Source organism: Pristis pectinata, chromosome 6, assembly GCF_009764475.1.
Source record: "Pristis pectinata isolate sPriPec2 chromosome 6, sPriPec2.1.pri, whole genome shotgun sequence".
Lineage (NCBI taxonomy): Eukaryota > Metazoa > Chordata > Chondrichthyes > Rhinopristiformes > Pristidae > Pristis > Pristis pectinata.
The window spans coordinates 114,923,356-114,934,497 of record NC_067410.1 but is presented as its reverse complement, the minus strand read 5'-3'; the positions used below and the strand labels follow the sequence as shown (position 1 = coordinate 114,934,497).

The following is an 11,142-nucleotide window of genomic DNA, read 5'->3' as shown; positions in this document are numbered from 1 at the left end:
GGCTCTATCTACCCCATCTATGCCCCTCATAAGGTTATATACTTCCGCCAGATCACCCCTCAGCCACCTATGCTCCAGAGAAAACAACCCAAGATTGTTCAACCTCTCCTTTAGCTTATAAGAACCAATCCAGGCAACATGCTGGTGAACCTCTTCTGCACCCTCTCCGAAGCTTCCACATCCTTCCTGTAATGGGGCGACCAGAACTGCACACACCCCAAATGTGGCCTGACCAAAGTTTTAGACAGCTGCAATACGACTTGCCAATTTTTATACCCAATTCCCTGACAATGAAGGCAAGCACGCTGCACATGTTCTTTATCACTCCATCCACGTGTTGCCACTTTCAGAGAGCTATCGACTTGCACCCCGAGATCCCTCCATACATCGATGCCCCTCAGGATCTTGCCATTTTCTGTATACTATCCTCTTGCATTTGTCCTCCCAAAATGCAACACCTCACACTCGTCCAGAGTAAACTCCATCTGCTATCTTTCCACCCAAATTTCCACCTGATCTGTATCCTTCGACAACCTTCCTCACTATCCACAATTTTTGTGTCGTCTGCAAACTTACTAATCAGCCCACTTACATTTCCATCCAAATCATTTATCTCTCACAAACAAGTCCCAGCACTGATCCCTGCGGAACACCACTGGTCACAGACCCCCAGTCAGAAAAACACCCCTCCACCACCACCCGCTGTCTTCCATAGTCAAGCCAATTCTGTATTGAATCTACCCAGCCACCGTGGATCCCGTGTGACTTAACCTTCCACACCAGCCTATCATGGGGAACCTTGTCAAATGCTTTACTCTTGCACTTCTTGTATATATTTTTTATAAATAAATTTAATTTTGATTGAAAGAAGTCTCCCCTCAGTCAGTTCCGCCATTCCAGATCGTTCTCCACACAGCACCCCACCACACCCTCCTTTCCACGTTTCCTCATCCCAATCCCACCATTCACCGTCCATCCCTCTCTGCAGCCCACTGCCCCACTTGTGTTCTCTTCCCCACGCCTACTCCCCTCCCTGACCCCACGCCAACCGTCCTCCAGTATCCTCCCCTTCCTCCTCTCTCCATCTCTCTCCTCCTAACCCCCTCCTTCCTCAATACCCCCTCATCCTTCCTCACCATATCCCCCTTCATGCATAACTACCTGCTCCCTCACCCCAAACCCCTGCCTCCTCCTGGACCATAGAATCCTCTATCTCCTCCCGCTCCCTTCAGCTCACAATCTCCTTCCTCACCCATCCCCCTCCTCCACCCCACAACCCCCTCCTTACGCCTTCCTCCTCACTCACCCCACTCCTCCCTCACCACTCAACCCACTCCATCCTCTTCCCCTCCTCCTCCCTCACCCCTCAACCTCCTCCTCCTCCCCTCTTGCTCCTCACCCGCTCCTTCCCTCACCCTGATTCCTCCCTTTCCTCTCCCTCCTTCTCCTTCCCTCTCCACCTCCCTCCCGCCCCTTCCTCTCCCCCTCTCTCCTCCCTCCACCCTCCCTCTCCCCGCCTTCCTCCTTCCCCCCCACACATCTCCCTCCCCCCTCCCCTCATTCCTCCCTCTGACCCTCTCTCCCCCCCCCACCCTCTCCTTCTCCCCCCCTCCCCACTCTCTCCCTCTCCCCCATAGAACCATAGAACAATACAGCACAATACAGGCCCTTTGGCCCACCATGTTGTGCCGACCTTCAAACCCAAGCACTCCCAATCTTAAATTCCTCCATATGCTTATCTAGCAAGCTCTTGAACTTGACCAACGTATCAGCCTCCACCACCACCCCAGGCAGCGTATTCCATGCACCAACCACTCTCTGGGTGAAAAACCTCCCTTGAACTTCCCACCCATTACCTTAAAGCCATGTCCTCTTGTATTGAGTATTGGTGCCCTGGGAAAGAGGCGCTGGCTGTCCACTCTATCTATTCCTCTTAATATTTTGTACATCTCTATCATGTCTCCCCTCATCCTCCTTCTCTCCAATGAGAACAGCCCTAGCTCCTTTAGTCTCTCCTCATATTCCATACTCTCTAATCCAGGCAGCATCCTGGTAAATCTACTCTGCACCCTTTCCAACGCCTCCACATCTTTCCTGTAATGAGGTGACCAGAACTGGACACAGTACTCTAAGTGTGGCCTAACCAGAGTTTTGTAAAGCTGCATCATCACTTCGCTGCTCTTAAACTCGATCCCACAATTTATCAAAGTTAACATCCCATAAGCTTTCTTAACAACCTATCCACCTGTGTGGCAACTTTCAGTGATCTGTGGATATGGACCCCCAGATCCCTCTGCTCCTCTACACTGCCCAGAATCTTGCCATTTACCTTGTATCCTGCCTTGGAGTTTGTCCTTCCAAAGTGTACCACCTCACACTTCTCTGGATTGAACTCCATCTGTCACTTGTCAGCCCAGCTCTGCATCCTATCAATATCCCTCTGTAAGCTTCGACAGCCCTCCACACTATCCACAACATCACCAATCTTTGTGTCATCTGCAAACTTGCCAACCCACCCTTCTACCCCCTCATCCAAGTCATTAATAAATATCAGAAAATATCAGAAGATCCCAGAACCGATCCCTGTGGGACACCACTAGTCACAGCCCTCCAATCCGAATGCACTTCCTCCACCACAACCCTCTGCTTTCTACAGGCAAGCCAATTCTGAATCCACACGGCCAAGCCTCCCTGGATCCCTTGGCCTCTGACCTTCTGAAGAAGCCTACCATGTGGAACCTTGTCAAATGCCTTACTAAAATCCATGTAGACCACATCTACTGCACTACCCTCATCAATCTTCCTGGTCACCTCCTCAAAGAACCCTATCAGGCTTGTGAGACATGATCTGCCCTTCACAAACCCATGCTGGCTGTCCCTAATCAGTCCATGATTCTCTAAATGATCATAGATCCTATCTCTTAGAATCCTTTCCAGCAGCTTACCCACCACAGATGTAAGGCTCACTGGTCTGTAATTCCCTGGACTATCCCTACTACCTTTTTTGAATAACATGACAACATCCGCCACCCTCCAATCCTCCGGTACCATCCCCGTGGACAACAATGACTCAAAGATCCTAACCAACGGTTCAGCAATCTCCTCCCTCACCTCACGAAGCAGCCTGGGGAATATTCCGTCAGGCCCCGGGGACATCTGTCCTAATATTTTCTAACAGCTCCAACACATCCTCTCTCTTGATATCTACATATTCTAGAACATTACCCTTACCAACACTGTCCTCAGCTTCATCAAGACCCCTCTCCTTGGTGAATACTGAAGAGAAGTATTCATTGAGAACCTCACCCATTTCCACAGCTTCCAGGCACATCCTCCCACCTTTGTCTTTAATCGGACCTACCTTTACTCTAGCCATCCTTCTGCTCTTCACATACGAGTAAAAAGCCTTGGGATTCTCCTCAACCCTACTCACCAAAGCCTTTTCATGTCCCCTCCTCGCTCGCCTCAGCCCCTTCTTAAGTTCCTTCCTTTATATTCCTCATGAGCCCTGTCTGAACCTTGCTGCTTACACCTTATGTATGCTGCCTTCTTCTTCCTAACTAGTTGTTCCACCTCTCTTGTCACCCACAGTTACTTCACCCTGACATCCCTTCTCTGCCTCACTGGGACAAATTTATCTCTAACATCCTGCAAGAGATCCCTGAACAACGACCACATCTCCATAGTACATTTCCCTTCAAAAATGTCACCCCAATTTACACTCCCAAGTTCTCGCCTTATAGCCTTATAATTTGCCTTTCCCCAATTAAATATCTTCCCGTCCTCTTTGCTCCTATCCCTGTCCATGACAATTCTAAAGGTTATGGAGCAATGGTCACTGTCCCCCAAATGCTCACCCACCGACAGATCTGTCACCTGACCCGGTTCATTACCTAAAACTAGATCTAATTAGGCATTCCCTCTAGTCGGCCTGTCAGCATACTGTGACAGGAATCCGTCCTGGACACACTTAACAAACTCCGCCCCGTCTAAACCTTTGGCACAAAGCAGGTACCAAACAATATTTGGGAAGTTGAAGTCTCCCACTATAATAACCTTGTTATTTTTGAATCTTTCCAAAATCTGTCTCCAAATCCGCTCCTCAGTATCCCTACTGCTACCAGGGGGCCTATAGAACACTCCCAGGAGGGTAACTGCTCCTTTCTTTTTCCTAACTTCTACCCATTCTGACTCTAGAGAGGATCCTTCTACATTATCTACCCTTTCTGCAGCTGTAACAGTGTCCCTGACCAGTATCGCCACCCCCCTCCTCCTCTCCCCACCTCCCTATCCCTTTTAAAACACTGAAAACCAGGAAAATTCAATATCCTTTCCTGCCCTGGCGTCAGCCATGTCTCTGTGATAGCCACAATATCGTAGTCCCATGTACTTATCCAAGCTCTCAGTTCATCTCCCTCATTCCTGATGCTTCTTGCATTTAAGTAAATGCACTTCAGCTCATCTACCTTTCTATTTTTAAAACCTCCCTCCCCCTCCCTCTCTCTCCACCCCTCCTCCCCCTTCTCCCTCCCCTCCCTCTCCCCTCACTCCCCCTCCCTCCTCTCTCCCAATCCCTCCCTTTCCCCTCCCTCTCTCTCCCCCACCCTCTCCCCCCTCCTTCTGCCCCTCCTCCCTCTCCCCCTCCCTCCCCCACCCCGTCGCCCTCTCTCCCCCCGCCCTGTCTCCCCTTCCCTCCCTCTCCCGCTCTCTCCCCCCTCCCCTTCCTCCCCCTCTCCCCACACCTCCTCTCTCCCCCTCCCTCCCCTTCCCTCTCCCTCTCTCCCCCTCCCTCTCTCTCCCCTCACCCTCCCCCCTCTCTCACCCCTCCCTCCCCATCTGTCCCCATCTCTCTCCCTCCCCTATCTCTCCCCCTCCCTCCCTCCCCTATCTCTCCCCCTCCCTCCCTCCCCTATCTCTCCCCCCTCCCTCCCCTATCTCTCCCCCTCCCTCCCCTATCTCTCCCCCTCCCTCCCTTATCTCCCCCCTCCCTCCCCTATCTCTCCCTCCCCCCGCCCTCTCTCCCCTCTCCCTCTCTCCTCTTCCCTCCCCCTCCCTCCCCCTCTCTCTCCCCTCTCCCCCTCCCTCCCCCTCTCTCTCTCCCCCCTCTCCCCCCTCTGTCTCCCCCTCCCCCTCTCCCCACACCACCTCTCTCCCCCTCCCTCCCCCTCCCCCTCTCTCGCCCCTCCGTCCCCCTCCCCCTCTCTCGTCACCTCCCTCCCCATCTCTCCCCGCATCTCTCTCCCCCTCCCCTATCTCTCCCCCTCCCTCCCCTATCTCTCCCCCCTCCCTCCCCTATCTCTCCCCCCTCCCTCCCCCTTGCTCCCTCCCCTATCCCTCCCCCTCCCTCCCCTATCTCTCCCCCTCCCTCCCCTCTCTACCCCCATCTATCCCCCCTCCCTCCCCTCTCTCCCCCTCCCACCCTCCCCTATCTCTCTCCTCCTCCCTCCCCTATCTCTCTCCTCCTCCCTCCCCTATCTCTCCCCCCCTCCTCCCCTCTCTGCCCCCTCCCCCTTCCTCCCCCTCTCCCCACACCCCCTCTCTCCCCCTCCCTCCCTCCCCTCTCTCCCCCTCCCTCTCTCTCCCCTCCCTCCCCTCCCTCTCTCCCCCTCCCTCTCTCTCCCCTCCCTCCCCTATCTCTCCCCCTCCCTCCCTCCCCTATCTCTCCCCCCTCCCTCCCTTATCTCCCCCCCTCCCTCCCCTATCTCTCCCTCCCCCGCCCTCTCTCTCCCCTCTCCCCACACCCCCTCTCTCCCCCTCCCTCCCCTTCCCTCTCTCCCCCCTCTCTCCCCCTCCCCCTCTCTCGCCCCCTCCCTCCCCATCTCTCCCCCATCTCTCTCCCTCCCCTATCTCTCCCCCTCCCTCCCTCCCCTATCTCTCCCCCCAGCCTCCCTTATCTCCCCCCCTCCCCTATCTCCCCCCTCCCTCCCCTATCTCTCCCTCCCCGCCCTCTCTCCCCTCTCCCCTCCCTCTCCCCCTCCCTCCCCCTCTCCCCTCCCTCTCTCCTCCCCCCCTCCCCCCTCTCTCTCCCCTCCCTCTCCCCACACCACCTCTCTCCCCCTCTCTCCCTCCCTCTCTCTCCTCTCCCCTTCCCTCTCCATCTCTCCCCCTCCCCCCTCTCTCGCCACCTCCCTCCCCATCTCTCCCCGCATTTCTCTCCCCCCATCTCCCTCCCCCTCCCCTCTCTCTCCCCCCACCTCCCGCCCCCCCCCCCTCTCTCCCCCATCTCTTCCCCCTCCCTCCCCTCTCTCCCCCTCCCTCCCTCCCCTCTCTCCCCCCTCCTCCGTCCCTCTCCCCCCTCCCTCTCCCCCCCTCCCTCCCCTACCTCTCCCCTCCCTCCCTCCCCTATCTCTCCCCCTTCCCTCCCTCCCCTCTCTCCCCCTTCCCTCCCTCCCCTCTCTCCCCCTTCCCTCCCTCCCCTCTCTCCCCCCTTCCCTCCCTCCCCTCTCTCCCCCCTTCCCTCCCTCCCCTCTTTCCCCTATCTCTCTCCACTCCCTCCTCCCCTCTCCCCCTCCCTCCCTCCCCTATCTCTCTCCCCCTCCCTCCCCTATCTCACCCCCCTCCCTCCCTCCCCCCCCTCCCCCCCTCCCTCCCCCTCCCCCCTCACCTACCTCTCCCCCTCCCCCCTCCCTCCCCATCCCCCCCTCCCCCCCTCACCTACCTCTCCCCCTCTCCCCCCTCCCCTACCTCTCCCCCTCCCTCCCTCCCCTCTCTCCCCCTCCCTCCCCTCTCTCCCCCTCCCTCCCTCCCCTCTCTCCCCCTCCCTCCCCTACCTCTCCGCCTCCCTCTCTCCCCTCCCTCTCTCCCCCTCCCTCCCCTACCTCTCCCCCCTCCCTCCCCTACCTCTCCCCCCCCTCCCCTACCTCTCCCCTTCCCTCCCTCCCCTCTCTCCCCCTCCCTCCCCTCCCCTCCCCCTCCCTCCCCTCCCCTCCCCCTCCCTCCCCTACCTCTCCCCTCCCCCTCCCTCCCCCTCCCTCCCCTACCTCTCCCCTACCTCTCCCCCTCTCTCCCTCTCCCCCTCCTCTCCCCCTCCCTTCTTCCCTCCCTCTCTCCCCTCCCCTCCCTCCCTCTCCCCTCCCTCCCCTACCTCTCCCCTCCCCCTCCCTCCCCTCCCTCTCCCCCTCCCTCTCCCCCTCCCTCCCTCCCTCTCCCCCTCCCTCTCCCCTCCCTCTCCCTCCCTCCCCCTCCCTCCCCCTCTCTCTCCCTCCCTCCCCTACCTCTCCCCTCCCCCTCCCCCCCTCTCCCCCTCCCTCCCCCTCCCCACCCCCTCCCTCCCTCCCCCCCTCCTCACCCCCCCCCCCCCCCCCTCCCTCCCTCCCCCCCCCCTCCCTCCCTCCCTCCCCACTCCCTCCCTCCCTCCCCCCCCACCCTCCCTCCCCTCCCTCCCCTACCTCTCCCCCCCTCCCTCCCCTACCTCTCCCCCCCTCCCTCCCCTACCTCTCCCCCCCCTCCCTCCCTCCCTCCCCTACCTCTCCGCCTCCCTCCCTCCCCTACCTCTCTCCCCCTCCCTCCCTCCCCTACCTCTCCCCCCCCTCCCTCCCTCCCCTACCTCTCCCCCCCCCCTCCCTCCCTCCCTACCTCTCCCCCCCCCTCCCTCCCTCCCTCCCCTACCTCTCCCCCCCCCTCCCTCCCTCCCCTACCTCTCCCCCCCCTCCCTCCCTCCCCTACCTCTCCCCCCCCCTCCCTCCCTCCCCTACCTCTCCCCCCCCTCCCCCCCTCCCTCCCCCCCCTCCCTCCCTCCCTCCCCTACCTCTCCCCCCCCCTCCCTCCCCTACCTCTCCCCCCCCCTCCCTCCCCTACCTCTCCCCCCCCCTCCCTCCCCTACCTCTCCCCCCCCCTCCCTCCCTCCCCTACCTCTCCCCCCCCCTCCCTCCCTCCCCTACCTCTCCCCCCCCCTCCCTCCCTCCCCTACCTCTCCCCCCCCCTCCCTCCCTCCCCTACCTCTCCCCCCCCCTCCCTCCCTCCCCTACCTCTCCCCCCCCCTCCCTCCCTCCCCTACCTCTCCCCCCCCCTCCCTCCCTCCCCTACCTCTCCCCCCCCCTCCCTCTCTCCCCTACCTCTCTCCCCCCTCCCTCTCTCCCCTACCTCTCCCCTCCCTCTCTCCCCTCCCTCTCTCCCCCTCTCCCTCCCCGACCTCTCCGCCTCCCTCTCTCTCTCTCCCCTCTCTCTCTCTCCCTCCCCTCCCCCTCCCCCTCTCCCTCCCTCCCTCCCCTACCTCTCCCCCCCCCCTCCCTCCCTCCCCTACCTCTCCCCCCCCCTCCCTCCCTCCCCTACCTCTCCCCCCCCCTCCCTCCCTCCCCTACCTCTCCCCCCCCCCTCCCTCCCTCCCCTACCTCTCCCCCCCCCTCCCTCCCTCCCCTACCTCTCTCCCCCCTCCCTCCCTCCCCTACCTCTCTCCCCCCTCCCTCCCTCCCCTACCTCTCCCCCCCTCCCCCCACTACCTCTCCCCCCCTCCCCCCACTACCTCTCCCCCTCCCTCCCCCCACTACCTCTCCCCCCCCTCCCCTATCTCTCTCCCTCCCCCCACACCCCCTCCTCCTCCTCCCCCCCTCCCCCCCGGTGCCGTTGAGCGGTGACGCGGTGACGTCAGGCGCGGCCCGGGGCGGCGGGAGCGGCGGCGGTGAGTGCGGCACCGGGGACCGGGGACCGGCGGCGGGCGGTGTGGGGAGCGGCGACGAAGCCGGCCCGGGGTCCCGGCGCTGCTCCGGTGTGTGGCGTGGCGGGCCGGGGCCGGGGCCGGGGCCGGGGCCGGGGGGCCGGGGGGCCGGGGAACCGGGAACCGGGCGGCCGGGCCTGGGCCTCGGTGGTCATTGGTGTTGTGGGATCTTGCTGTGCGGGCCGGGCTGTGAGGCGCCTTTAACACGATGGCAACGGCCGGTTTGCTGAAGGGCCTCGGCCCCCGGCCGGCAGGCCATTCGGCCCCTTGACCTGTTCGCTATCCAGGATGACTATCCAACGTTGGCCTCAGGACCACGGGAAGAGGCTCGGCCAGGGGACGGAGGGTGGTGGAGACCGGGCCATTGGAAGTATTTGAGGTGGAGATGTATAAATATTTAAAAGATCAGGGAACTGAAGGTGATGGGGAATTGACGCAGAAAGGGAGTTAAGGCCAACATTGAGCATCCATGACCATATTGAATGGTGGGGTGTGATTGAGGGGCCGAGTGGCCTACTGCTCCTTTTTTCTTGTGTTCTTTAGTTCAAGTGTCTGTCACTCTCCGACTTGAACGCCAATGACTTGCCCTTCATAGCTCTCTTGGGCAGAGAGTTCCAAAGATTCATATGCCTCCAAGAAGAAAAAACTCCTCACCAGTCTCTATCTGGAATTCTAAGACTATACCCATTAGTTTTAAATACCCCCATGAGGGGAGCAATCTCTTCATCTGCATTAAAACCCTCAGGATGTTGCAATAAAGTCACTTCTTGTTCTAAACTCCAATACGTAGCCGTATTTAGTTTTCCCCTCATATTTAGTTTTCTCATATTTTCTTACAACATAGAAGGAGGCCATTTGCCATGTCAGGTCTTTCCTGGCTCTTGGTGCATTCCCCTCAGTCACAAACCCCCACTTTTTTCCCATGTTATCTGTTTTTTCATATGCCCATCAACTCCCCCCAGGTACCTACAGTAGGGATATTCACAGGGATATTAACCTATCACCCTGTTTTTAGGCTGTGGAACTAAGGGGAAAGTGGAACCAGAGGAAAGTGACGTGGTTACAGGAAGAACGTGTAAACTCCACGTAGCCTGCACTCTAGGTTAGGATTGTATCTGTGTCACTAGAGCTGCTACACCATTATCTGCTGCACCACTGTGCTGCTCCCCGATCAACCTTTCTGCATGCACCAGCCCTTCAACCCAGAAATCAGCCACTAATGCAACTATATCATTGTGCAGTTTGTTTAACGGCACAACATGGTGGGCCGAAGGGCCTGTTTTGTGCTGTATGGTATGGTTCTATGGTTAAACATGGAGACCAAACCTGGACGCCATATCCCAGATGCAGTCTCAACCAGTGCTCTGATGTTTATACTTCAATCCCCTTGTAGTAAAGGTCATTTGTCTTCTTTAATTATTTGGTTATATGCATGCCAACCCTTTGTGTTTCGTATACCCCAGAAACTTCTGTACAATGTTTTGTCGTCTCCTTCCATTTAAAAATACTTTTTCATGCTTCTTTCCAGAGTGGATAACCTCACACATTCCTATCATATCATTCTAACAATTTCTTGTCCACTTACTTAACCAGTCTCTATGCCTCTGCGGGCTCTGTGTTCTCCTCACAATGTGCTAACCCACGTACCTTTGCATCATACTGAACATCCACAGCCCATTGTGGTGGAACATTCCAACGATTCACACTCATCTGAGTAAAGAAACATCTTCTGTCAGTCCGAAACAGCTGACCCCTTACTCAGAAGGTGTCCATTCATCCCATCAACTCAGCACTGGTACAAGGGGTACTGGTATTGGTTTATTATCGTCACTTGCACCGAGTACAGTGAAAAACTTGTCTTGTATACCATTCGTACAGATCAATTCATTACACGATGTATTTGCACTGCAATGTCTTTCTGTTCAGCAATACTCCCCAGGGCCCTACCATTCACTGTGTGACTAAGCCTAGTTTATTGGTATTGGTTTATTATTGTCACTTGTACTGCGGTACAGTGAAAAACTTGTCTTGCATACTGTTCATTATTCAGTGCATTGAGGTAGTACAGGGTAAAAACAATACCAGAATACAGAGTAAAATGTCACAGCTACAGGGAAGTGCATTGCAGGTAGACAATAAGGTGTAAGGTCATAACAGGGTAGATTTTGAGGTCAAGAGTCCATCTCATCGTATAAGGGAACCGTTCAGTAGTCTTATCACCGTTGGATAGAAGTTGTCCTTGAGCCTGGTGGTACGTGCCCTCAGGCTGCTGTAGCTTCTGCCTGATGGGAGAGGGGAGAAAAGAGAATGGGTGGGGTCTTTGATTATGCTGACTACTTCACCAAGGCAGCGAGAGGTATAGACAAAGTCCATGAAGAGGAGGCTGGTTTCTGTTATGTGCTAGACTCTGCAGTTTCTTGCGGTTCCGGGCAGAGCAGTTGCCATACCAAGCCGTGATGCATCCAGATAGGATGCTTTCTATGTTGCAT

General features: G+C 57.7%; 1 protein-coding gene across 2 annotated transcripts in view; it reads left to right on the top strand.

The window, feature by feature from the left end:
* The first annotated feature begins 8,519 nt into the window (after positions 1 to 8,519).
* Positions 8,520 to 11,142, top strand: part of lpp (LIM domain containing preferred translocation partner in lipoma) — a 307,384-nt gene continuing 304,761 nt past the window's right edge. Inside the window, exon 1 of one of the 2 annotated variants that reach the window (XM_052017882.1) lies at positions 8,520 to 8,617. The gene's annotated coding sequence lies outside the window, so the exon portion shown is untranslated. Of the gene's footprint in view, positions 8,705 to 11,142 lie in introns of both variants that reach the window. The other variant, XM_052017881.1, reaches the window with a different exon arrangement.